General features: G+C 43.8%; 1 protein-coding gene across 1 annotated transcript in view; it reads right to left on the reverse strand.

Annotated features, from left to right (window-relative positions):
* Positions 1 to 12,700, reverse strand: part of dnajb6b (DnaJ heat shock protein family (Hsp40) member B6b) — a 56,847-nt gene that overhangs the window by 9,491 nt on the left and 34,656 nt on the right. The window lies entirely within an intron of this gene.

Here is a 12,700-nt window from a genome sequence, read left to right on the forward strand (position 1 = left end):
ATTTGGGGAGGGAAAACGTGTAGGTGGATTCAGAGAGAGCGACAGCGATTTAAAAATGAGACTTCAAATGAAACCTCCATATTCTCACACACTTCTCGCATAATGTTCTGGAAGTGGAGCTAGCCAAAGTTTATGAAGGACTACGGCTTGTAAAAATGTATCTCCAAATAGGCCTATAGTTTATTAGACTATCAGACTGTTGGACATGCAAGATTTTGCCATTTTCTTTTCTTAAATGACGTAGGCTAAAATCTTTTTAAATTAGCAACTCTCCAACAAAATCACAGAAACAGAGTAAAGATGACGATGTCCTTTGGTACACATGCTTACAGACACTACTGAATAAAGCTATAGACCCTTTCAAGAGAGTTCCATTATCAGCATCATAGTTGGCCCCACAAGGCTTCCGTTTTAACATTCCATTTGTTATCTTAATGCAGAGGAAGTAGATTGGGAACCAAATAGAACGTCCAAGCATTGTTTTTGTTTTTATTGTTGAAAGGGTCTATTTCAAAACTATGGTGTCAATGTTTCTATCTCTTCATGCTGCTGTCAAAACTGGACAAGAATTCTAATGCGGACAGGTGCTGAGGTGACCTGGCAGCAAACTACGGAGAAACAGTACCATCTAGCGGAAGATGCTGACAGTCACTCGCCCACTGAATTATTCTAAAGTGTATAGGGCAGTTATGTTTTCAGTTCCACTTATACATCTATATATTATTTATAAATATAAAACAACTAGACAATATTAACCAGGTCATCACAATTTAACTATCCAATGATGTTTAGAGACAGAAGGAAATTAATCTTACAGTGGATGTAACACATATAGAATATGCCACTACACACTAACGATTGTGTAATTTTTGATGCTACAGCAATTGATAAATTTGTCTAGAATATCAAGACCTTTCTAGAATATCAAGTAATCATCAACCAAATAAATTAACTAAATATTATTTAATGTTCAGATCAGAGGCTGCATTTAGAACTTCATGCCAGCAGAGGGAGGCATTGTATTATTAAAATATCACTAACATGGCTTTTACCAAACACCAATGTCAACACAATCTGCCTGCCTGCATTCCATTTACAGGAAAACTAATCTACTGACTTCAAACAAAAAGGTCAAAACTACTTGAAAGTGAAAAAGTTAAAGGAACCGTATGTAGGATTTTGGCCAAAACTGGTACTACAATCACTTTCAAAATACTGTAGAGCGGTGTACACCGCAGATGTGGTAACTAGAGCTGCTAGAGGTGCTCCTTGTTGGTGCCCCCCACCCAATCCCAGTCCTCCCCCACCTTTTTTATGCAGCCCTTGCCACTTAATGCCCCCCCATTAATGCACAAATAGGCTGACACCAGACATAATTTCACTGCATTTCTTACTTCCAGTAACTATATGCATGTGACAATAAACTTCCTTGTATCCTTGTATCCTTGTAGAGCAGAGCGGGCAACCCAGATGCCGAAACACTACTGACTTTGTGATTACTAGATAGGTGGAGGGTGGCGGATCAGGCTAAAACACAAATACGTAAACATCAACATCAGTTGAGGGCTGCAACTTCACTTTTTTTTAAATGACGATATCCTGGCCGGACTACTGTTGTCAGTGATATAAGTATTGAAATTAGCATGATTTCCTAATGTCTAGTGACAAATCAGGGCCATTTTATGATTAATTGAATTTAATTTCTTACATACGGTTCCTTTAAGCAGCCTGAACAGACCAGTCGGGCAGCTGTCTGTGTGTGCTTGAGCTGATGAGATGTGCTAATCCTGTTCTGCTGGAACTCTCAACACACACACACACACACACACACACACACACACACACACACACACACACACACACACACACACACACACACACACACACACACACACACACAAATGCATTGTGATCTCCCTCATGGACCATTAATACTTAACACAAGGTCACACATGGTGGCCAATAAGGTCAGTCCAACACCTACCTAAAAAACATATGTTCACACTAGCATTCAGAATCCAGGCATGTTGTAATAATGCTTGCATAGCGGTGCCATCACTGAGACAGCCAGGTTAGGGGTGCATTTAATCAGGCAGCAGGGGAGCATTGTTGGGGCTTGAACTAAAAGGACACACAGGGTGTGCCCTGCAACTGGACACAGTTTTGTTTAATTATGCATCGGAAGGGGCCTGTGCTTCTGGCACTATCTCCCAGCAATCAGCAGCACACAAGGGCCTTTTCCTCTCTCTCTCCCTCTCACTCGCCCTCAAACATACTTGAGCTTGACATTCTCAAAAATGTACTGCAAGTTGAGTAAACAAACAGACTTCTTGCACATTCCACACAGGCCATGTACAGTATTTGAGTTATACTTCCCATGCAAACTCCTGCCTCTATTTACACAGACAGAGAGAGAGAGAGAGAGAGAGAGAGAGAAAGAGAAAGACAGAGAGAGAGAGAGAGAGAGAGAGAGAGAGAGAGAGAGAACTTCAGCCCCTCTGGATACAAGTCATGCATCACCAGCTATAACAGCCTCCACCCTCTTCAGAGTCGATGCCATGATGACTGTTGGTCACAGCCAATGGCCTTGGTAGAAAACATCTCTGGGCAGGACGTTTTAAGGACAAGCCTGATAGAACCTTGGGCTCAGAGCAGCCTGTGCAGGGATTTACCCTTATCAGGCAAAGACCTAAAACTTTCCCAAATTTGCACACCACCTTTTGCATTCAAAGTTACGCAATGCAATCAATTCTTTGGCATTCAAATGATCTGCTACGGGCTGAGACATGCCAGCAAACTTTCCCTCCATCTGCATGATAAGCCAAGAGGCAAACCACATGATTTACAGACAAATGTAGCTCATCTCGCTGTGATGTTTATAACAAACTGGCCCAGAGGCTGAGTGGTTGCGTATGCAGTGCTGCAAATCACAGCAGCGCACCGTGTTTAGGAATGGAGTGAGAGGGTCAGATAAGACTTGAGCGAAGAGCCGAGAGAGAGCTCCCAGGAGACTCACCACGCATGCAGAAATGCCAAATCAGCACATTCTCTCTCAAACTAGATGTACCGCATAGCGGTACAAAATATGACCGCCGCACAGTCCTGTACATCCATGCTGCGAAAAATAAATCATATTAATGAATTTGTCTCCATCTTCTACTCCATCCCCCACTCTTGAAACTTGTATGTCTGCTTGTTTGGAATGTCTGTTTGCGGCCGCACACAAAGTAGCCTGCTGGCGCTGCAAAGGTGAAGATAGATTTGTAGCACTTGCCAAAATATTTGTAGCATTGTTATAAAACCTTTAAAATCTCTAAACAATCACAAGTAGGGCAGTTCATCACAGTCCATCCATTGCAACTGGACTGATGAAAGGTACACCTGTAGGCTACATTTTATTTGGGAAAGCAGCAGCATAATGTATGCAGTTTTACCCAGTGGTGCAAATAACTGACATGTCCAAAAGGGCATTCATGAAATGCTTTGCTAGACTGTTCATACACATCTTAATGGGCCAAGTTGAAGAGCTACTGTCCGTTATTGTTTGTGCAAATAATAGGCTGATTCATGTTCCCTTGCATTTTGCAACTCACCAGACCAAGCTCAATCTTTTAAGAAGTCGAAAAAGAAATCGCTGGCAGATCAGGCTGAGTTCACCCAGCCTAGTCCATAGTAGGCGCCCAATAGAAATATTGTTTAATTTTTCGATTGAGCTATCCACGCACTGGCGCCCCCCCTGCGACATGTTCGCCCCCCGGTTTCAGAGCTATTCTAAATGCAAAAATGCATAGAGGGAGTTATGACAAAACCATGACTGTTAACAAACTATATACCCTAAGGTAGGCCCAATGCTAGGCCTATTACACAACATAAATTGTCACTAGGCCATGCTGGCGACCCAAATAAAATCTCATTTGGGAACCAATGGCTTACAGTATCAAGCGGACTTAAGCTGCCACCTCTTGGCGAAAAGTTAATAGTTTTGCATATAGCCAGCAGCCAGACCAATGGATACCTTGTCTTAGCTGAATTACTGAAACTAAGCAGGTGTGGGCCTGGTTAGTACTTGGATGAGAGACCTCCTAGGAAAACTAGGTTGCTGCTGGAAGTGGTGTTGGTGGGTGGCCAGTAGGTGGCACTCTTCCCTCTGGCCAAAAAAAAAAAGATCAATCCCAATGCCCCAGTGCTGTGACGGGGCACTGCACTGTAGGAGATGCCGTCCTTCGGATGAGACGTTAAACGAGGTCCTGACTCACTGTGGTCATTAAAGATTCCATGACACTTATCGTAAAGAGTAGGGGGTTCCCTGGTGTCCTGGCTAAATTCCCAACCTGGCTCATTCAATCTGGCCCCCTAATCATCCCCCACTGTAATTGGCTCATTCACTCCCTCACTCTCCACCTCAAGCTAGTGTGTGGTGAGCGTTCTGGCGCATAATGGCTGCCGTGCATCACCCAGGTGGGTGCTACACATTGGTGGTGGTTACTAGTGAGGTCCCCCCATCCATGTGTTGTAAAGCGACCTTGGGTACCATGAAAGGCGCTATATAAGTCGAAGGTATTATTATTATTATGTGTAAATCATGGAAAATGCAATTGAAGTGGACACTTCTAACTGGAACCCAATCCACTGTACAGTAGCTCAAGGTATGTGGCTAAAGCAGCCATAATGAAAGCGTTATCGTTGTTTGGATACTTCACACACACACACGTGTTTTTAATCGCAAAGACTACAACTAACAAGCTGGAATCAAAGCACATCGACTCCCCTCTCACACCCTAAATACGCACTTCGAACAAACAAAAAGAGTCTCAGTCTCACGGTATAGCCATAGGCAATAGATTTATCCATAGCCATGGATAAATCTCTCAACGTGCGCTCTAAAACATTTGGTAAATAGAGATGTAGATCATCACGGGTGCGTTAATAAATCTACATGGCGAGTTGACACAAATGATTCACTTCACAATTCACAATTCAATTCAATTCACAATTTATGTAGTTTCAGTCCTAGTTACTTTACTTTGAGCCATGCTCTTCCTTACTTGAATCACCTTTAAAAATAAAGGGTTGAAGTAGTAATATGGGTGTTTGGGAATGAACGTTGACTCAGATGCTTTTTGAGACTTTGAGCAGAAATGTCCCAGTCTGGTGTTTAGGATGCATGGTAGACAGGTTATCTTTCAGGAAGCCTATATATTTTCCATTAGAAAACCATCACGTAGCGAACGTGTTGTGGCTAACTCACTTCCCAGTAAACAAAATAAAGTCCTGGCCACGTCCCCTAAAGGTCCCCTGGCGAACGTCACCTCCTCGACATTGTGTAGGGTTCCCTTTACGTCCCGCGGACCTCTGTTCTGGAGGTCTAAAAGACGTCCACGAGACTTTGAGAGGACGTCCTGTAATGGTCACCGCGACGTTATGCGCGCAACGTTTATGGTAAAAATGGTATTACATCCTGTAAGTCGATGCGTTGCTAGGAGAGAGGTAGACAGAACATGAACACGCATTAGTGACTCGTTCTACAACTGCACAATCAACTTCACTCACCTCATAATTTTACGCATGTATGAAATCACGTCCTCAGAATGCATTACACTAATGATGAGTAGACATGGTAGACATTTATACCGGGCTAGGATGTGCTGCTTTCACATCTACGGTGTCATTTTCTTAATAAACTAATACGACGTTTTAATGGGCATATCCCGTAGCATATTGTTCAAAACATCATCAGAGTAGGCCTAGGCTAGCCTAAGATAAATGGTTCAAACCATATTGTTTCAAAATTGTTAAAAACTAATAATAGCCAAAAATACTAAATGAATCGCAATGCATGCTGGGAAGCAAAACTCAACATCAAATAAAGTACATGAAACATAACTAGAATGCATTGACGTTATATCCACTCGTTTTCTTGGACCTGTGAAACAGGGACAGCCTATAAATGTAAGCCTATCTTCCTGGAACATTGCAGATAAAGAAAAATGTAGGCTATCGTTTTCTCTAGGCTATGAATGCTCTTTGTAGCCAACTTTAAGATGAAATAAATAGATTCCAGATGTTTCTATTCTATATCATTGTTTTATTAATAAACAGTAAGGCTCTGGTGAGAGCTTCTGCTCCTCGTTAGAAATCTCATCGGATATGTGCACTCTTTGCTGTTTCCACAAGGAGCTGCTGTAACATCGAGACAGCTAGGCCTATGCGTGACACTTTTAAACGCGAGCATGCGTCAAATAAATTACAATGACATTTAAACAAGTCATGAAGAAGCAGTATCCTTAATTCTTCTGCAAGATCTTTTGCTCTGTGTCACGATCACATACTTCCTGATCAGTATGCACTTCAATCAGTTCAGGCAGCTTTCCTCTTACTTTCCGATTGAAAAGCAGTTCAGCAGGGCTTTTACCTGTTGTTGGATGGATGATGCTCCTATAGACTGTCACATACTTTCTCAGTTCTTTCTTCCAGTCCAATCCATCTGATTGCGCAATCCTGATCCTTTTCATGAGTGACGCGTTCTGACACTCAACCTCTCCATTGGCCTGAGCATATCTTGGAGTGGTTTTCAAGTGTGTTATGCCATTTTCTTCACAGAACAGTCTGAATTGTTCGGATCTGAACTGTGGGCCATTGTCTGATTTACAATCCGTGTCTGCTGAAGATTGACTCCAGACTGTCGTTAACTTTCTCTGCTGTGGTGGTGGTCATAACATCATATTCATAATATCGACTAAAGTAATCTACTACCACCAGAATCGAGTGATTGGACGGGAGAGGTCCCAGTAGGTCAACTGCGACGTCCCGCCAGGGTAGCGGTGTGGGCCTCAGTGGTTCAGGTGGGTCAGGTCTAGCAACTATTTGGCATCCGTGGAAGGCTTTGCAATGTCTTTCAGCTGCTCTGTCCACACCCGGCCACCACACTTTAGTCCTCAGATGTTGCTTTGTTCCCACTATACCCAAATGACCTTAGTGGGCTAGTGTAAGTGCAGGTGTTCGCAAGGCCTAGGGCAGCACTATACGCGTGCCTCTCAGAACAAGATATCCTATTTTGCACAGCTCGTTTGCAATGACAGCATATGGTTTGCATTTCTCAAAATTTCCAGTATCTATGGCTTTGCGCACCTCTTGGAGCTCTTGATCAGTGGCAGATGCTTCCTCCACTTCTCGAGTGGTGAGTGCCTTTGGAGTTGCGTTCACCGCCACAAATCTTACGTACTCCTCAGCCCCGTGCGCATGTTTTGCCTGTTCCCCCGTGTTTGGCAGAAGTCTTAATAGCGAGTCAGCGATATTGCTTTTTCCTGCTATGTGTACTACTTTGAACTGGTACGGCTGTAGGCGAAGAACCCACCGCTCTATTTGTGCACGTGGTTTTGAGCGGGGACCGTATATTACTTCCAGGGGCTTATGATCTGTGACTAGGTCAAACTGTAGTCTCTTACAGGCCCATACTAGACCTAGTACCTCTCTCTCTGTCTGGGAGTATCTCCGTTCACAATCGGTTAAGCTACGGCTTACATAGCACACAGGGACCTTAATTCCTTTCTGGTTCTGCACTAAGACTGCCCCTAGCCCCACAGGGCTTGCATCAGCTATTACCTGGGTTGGTGCCTCTTTGTCGAAGTAAGCGAGGGTGGTTGCTTTCGCAAGTGCTGCTTTGAGAGCACTGAAAGCTTGTTTTTGTTCTGGCCCAAAATCGAAAGGGATGTCTTTCCTGGTCAGGCGCCTCAGTGACTCTGACAAACTGTGGGATAAACCGGCTGCTGTATCCAACGAGCCCAAGGAAGCTACGCACCTCTGTGGCGGTCTCCGGCTCCCGTGCTTCTGTCACAGCTCGCACCCTCTCCTCTGTTGGACCAATGCTCTTTTCCGATAGCAGAATGCCCATGAAAATCAGTCTGTTCATGTTGAATTGGCACTTTTCAGGATTCAGTGTTAATCCTGTGTCCCTGAGTCTTTCCATGACTGCGTGCAGCCGTCTGTTGTGAGTCTCTTGGTCAGGTGCGTGTATGATAACGTCATCAGATATGTTCTCTACTCCTTCAATACCAGCTAATGCATTGGCTATCTCGTGCTGATACTGTTCGCTGGCTGATGACACACCAAACAAGAGTCTTTTGTACCTGTACACTCCGTTACGCACGGCAAATGTGGTGATGTCACGTGAATCGGGAGTCAGTTCAAGTTGATGGTATCCCCATTTTAAATCTAACTTGCTGAATACAATTGAGCCGTTCATGCCCTGAAGTAACTCATCCACTGTGGGAATTGGAAAGCGTTCCCTCACTATGGCTTCATTAGCCCGCCTCATATCCAAGCAAAGTCGTACATCATTCCCAGGTTTTGGGACAATCACAACCGGGTTCAAGTCCACCAATTCTTTGATTCTGGACTCTACAGGCCCCCTGAGGTGGAATGGAATGCGCCTGAGTGGCTGGGCTACTGGTTTCACCTCTGGGTTAATGTGTAGACTGACCTGTCTTGTTTTCAGTTTCCCGACTCCACTGAACACTTCGGGGTACTGCTGCTGGAGTGCTTGTTTAATGTCTGTAATAGCAGCAATGTTGGCACCTATTCTTAAAACCCCCAGTTTCATTGCTGTCTCCTTTCCCAGCAGTGGTTCACCACTTCTCCTGATTACGATGAACTCTGCTTGTTCTTTCTTTTTTCCTATGGACACCTCACACATGAATGCCCCCTTGACTGCTAATGGCTGATTAGAAGAATATGAGTAGAGTTTCCTCTCTGTTTTAGGAACATAGGAGAGGCACTTAATGTTTTCTGTTACTTGTTGCCCCAGAGTCAATCAGCATTTTAATATTCACTCCCCCGACACAAAAGTTAAGTCTCTCTTTCATATGGTTGTTTTCAATGGCAAATGCAAAGTCCTCACGAACATCGACATTGTTCACATTTAGTCTCGGTTTCCCACTCTTAGTGCGGCATACTTTTGCAAAGTGATCTTTCCCCTGGCACTTGTGGCACGTTTGCCCTCGTGCAGGGCATTTTGGATCACGGCCAATATGATCAGTATTCCCACATCTGTAGCATTTTCCATCATTTTTATTGTCTCTGTTCGGTTTACCTTTTGCGTTTCCATATCCATGCTTTCCCTTTTTTTCTTTTAGTGCAATCCGGTTAACAGTGTCCATGGAATGTTTAGCTGACGCACCCGCCATGTCCGCCATTTGTTCGTCGATGCACTCACACCTGGCAGCTATTTCCAGTGTAGATGCTAGCGTCAATCCACGACCCTCTTCTAAAGTTTCCTTCTCACATAGTCCGACGTTCCTTTCCTTAATATTGCATCCATTATTTGATTGTCAGAATCACCCCCGTAACCACAGTCTCTCACAGCTTGTCTAAGGCGTGTATCAAATTGCTGCACTTTCTCACCTGGCTTCTGGTGCAGTTTTTGAAATGCGTGCCTTGCTAGCGCTGTGTTGACTTTAGGTACGAAGTATGCGTTCAAAGCATCCACCGCCGTGCCATATTGGGTTGCCTCACCCATGTCCGGTAGAGTCGAAAAAATGTCCTGTATGTCTGGTCCAGCAAGATGGAGAAGCAGTGCATGTCTCCTTTGCTTCGTAGCATTAGGTGAATCCTCGGTTATAATGAGCCCCTTGCCATCCGCATACAGTTCGAACGACGTTAGCCATCGCTTCCATCTGGAGCCTAGCGTGGCTGGCTCGGTGTAGCATGCAAAATGCTGAATCCCGGATTTCTCCATACTAACTAGCTAAACTGTAATTTTTAACTAACTAACAGAAGTTAATCCTCGTCGCCAATGTTATATCTCAACTTTACTTATGAATTAAGGAGATATTGCAGAATTTAATCTTAATAATATGGACCACACATAGACACGTCTGTTGCTTACTGAGCACGAATTTAATGAACTCCACCTCATCCGCTCTACCCATAATACCCCTGAACATTCTGATAAGGTGTGTTACACATGGACATGACAGTAGCCTACCTGCAGTACAAACCAAGCATGTCTGATAAACATTCTCAGATTTATTTCGGCTTCAAGAAGAAATGGGAATTACATTTCATGTGGAAATCGTCCTATCCTTATTAGACATTCTCTGCGGTAAACTACAGTCCTTGTAGGAAGCCTCCATTGTTTTTCCAACCCACTTTTAACTTCCAACAAAATTACGTCTCACTGCAACAATGCGCCATCTAGTGGACAAACGACTCTGTATCGCCAATACTGGAAATGCAGCCATGATGATGATGATGAATATTTTTGGCTTTCCTTTAATCCTACTGAATTTGTAATTATGTATCGGCCGTTCTAATTGCCGATACCGATAGTATGTGCGTGCCTGTGTGTGTGTGTGTGCATGTGTATACCGCCATCTACAGGCCAATGAGTGTACAGTCACTAAATGTATAGTAAGTATATATACTTTTTTGATCCCATGAGGGAAATTTGGTCTCTGCATTTAACCCAATCGGTGAATTAGTGAAACTCTGGTCGGGGCTCGAACCGGCAACCCTCCGGTTACAAGTCCAGAGTGCTAACCAGTGGGCCACGGCTGCCCCTATGTACACATAACCTAAATTTTTTTAGACCCCCCCCCCCATGGATGAAATTCTACAAAACTTGGCATACCCCCAGAGAATGCCAGGTCAATCCTACACATAAAATTTGGTGCAGTTCTGAACATCTTAACTGAAGAGAGGGGCGATTAAAGCAGAATGAAATTGCATTTTCATTTTTTACCGGGGGGGTGCAAATCACAAATGAGTGATTATGGGCCAGATTGATGTGGCCCCTTGAGACCAACATACCATAAAAAGCTAGAGAATGTAATTCCAGGGAATTACGAGTGCATGAAAATGACGCTAGGACAGACATGGTGGTTGCACAGCTTAATAAAAGTTGATAGTTTAAAAGTAGACAGTTTAAAAGTTGAATGTAGATTGGGAGTTGATCACACTACGTCCAGAGCAATGTCTACTTTAGACCGGGAGATGGACGCTGGCTACTGGAGGGGAGCCCACTACTCCACTTGTGGTTATTACACCACGGTTTGCACTCAGGGCCAGAGAGGTTGTTTGGATGTTGTGTGTGTGTGGATGTTTTGTGTGTGTGTGTGTGTGTGTGTCTGCTTGCCTGCTTGTGTGTGTGTGTGTGTGTGTGTGTGTGTGTGTGTGTGTGTGTGCGCGCGTGTGCGTGTGCGGGTGTGGGTGTGGGTGTGGATGTGTGTGTGGGTGGGTGTGGTGTGGGTGTGTGTGTGTGTGTGTGTGTGTGTGTGTGTGTGTGTGTGTGTGTGTGTCCGCTTGCCTGCATGTGTGTGTGTGTGGGGGGGGGGGGCAATGGATCAAAACGAAAATCAATGGTTCCCGGTGATCCTTGTGGGGCTACATGCATAGTGTGTGTGTGTGTGTGTGTGTGTGTGGGTGGGTAGGTGGGTGTGTGTGTGTGTGTGTGTGTGTGTGTGTGTGTGTGTGCGTCTTGGTGTGTGTGTGTGTGTGGTGGTTGTGTGTGTGTGTGTGTGGGTGTGTAAAGATTCATTAATCACTTGTATCAAAATATATACAATAAAAAAAATCCTTTAAACTATTTTTTTCTTTCTTGGGGGAAAAATGATGTAAAACAGTATGTACAGTGTAATATATAGTTTATTTGGTCTACGCTACTGAATTTTAATGTCAGTCATAATGGTGAGACTTGGAGAGCCAATTGTTTTCTGAGGTGGTACTCATTGTGAAAAGTTTGAGAACCACTGTTCTAGGGAGTTTAAGCATATTCCCCACAGAATGCAATAAGCCTGCTGGATGTCCTTGGGCCTTTTGTAGGCATGGGTGACATGCACCAACAACTATCACTGATCACCAATCCCTGAGCACTCTCAGGGATATACCTCTGCGTTATTATTGGTTGGATGTCAGTGGTTCAGAGTTCAAATTATCAATATACACTGCTCAAAAAGAATTAAGGCAACACTTACAGTTTTCCACAATTGTTAAAACACATTTTTTGAAACCTTCCACCCTTTTCTCCATTCTCAAACTACATTCACAGAATGTCTGACAGTTCTTTCAAAACTAAAGTTTTACTTGTGCTCAGAACCAAACAGTGTCAGAGTACCGATCCAGTGTATGATTGAAGTGTTCCCTTAATTTTTTGAGCAGTATATTTATTAAACAGATCCATGTCATTAATATAGTTGCATGGGGAGAGGTCTGACAACATATTTAAAATAGCTCACTCTGCCTTTGTGTGCTTGGCCCTTGATTAAAAAAACAGGCAGCTGCAAGCCTCACCACAATTTCAAATATATCCACACTGTAAAGTATCAAATATTCAATTAGCCATGCCTAAACATATACTGGTAGGTTTTCCAGTGTTCTCTGAAATACACCATGAAGACACGACTTTGCACACAGCAAAAAAATGCTGTTTGCTCAGGATAAATTAGATACAATCAGACTTGTTACACCTACACACACACACGCATACAGACGCCTAAATACACACACACACACACACAGATATTCATAGACACACGCAAATGCCCACACACACACACATACTGGCACACAAGTACACACGCACGCACGAACGAACACAAACAAGCACACGCACACATACACCTCGGCATGAAGTAAGCCCAGTTGACTATTGAGAAAAGGCGCCTACAACCATTCACAAAGGGACACAGACTGAACGTCTGATCAA

Source organism: Alosa alosa, chromosome 16, assembly GCF_017589495.1.
Source record: "Alosa alosa isolate M-15738 ecotype Scorff River chromosome 16, AALO_Geno_1.1, whole genome shotgun sequence".
NCBI classification, from domain to species: domain Eukaryota; kingdom Metazoa; phylum Chordata; class Actinopteri; order Clupeiformes; family Clupeidae; genus Alosa; species Alosa alosa.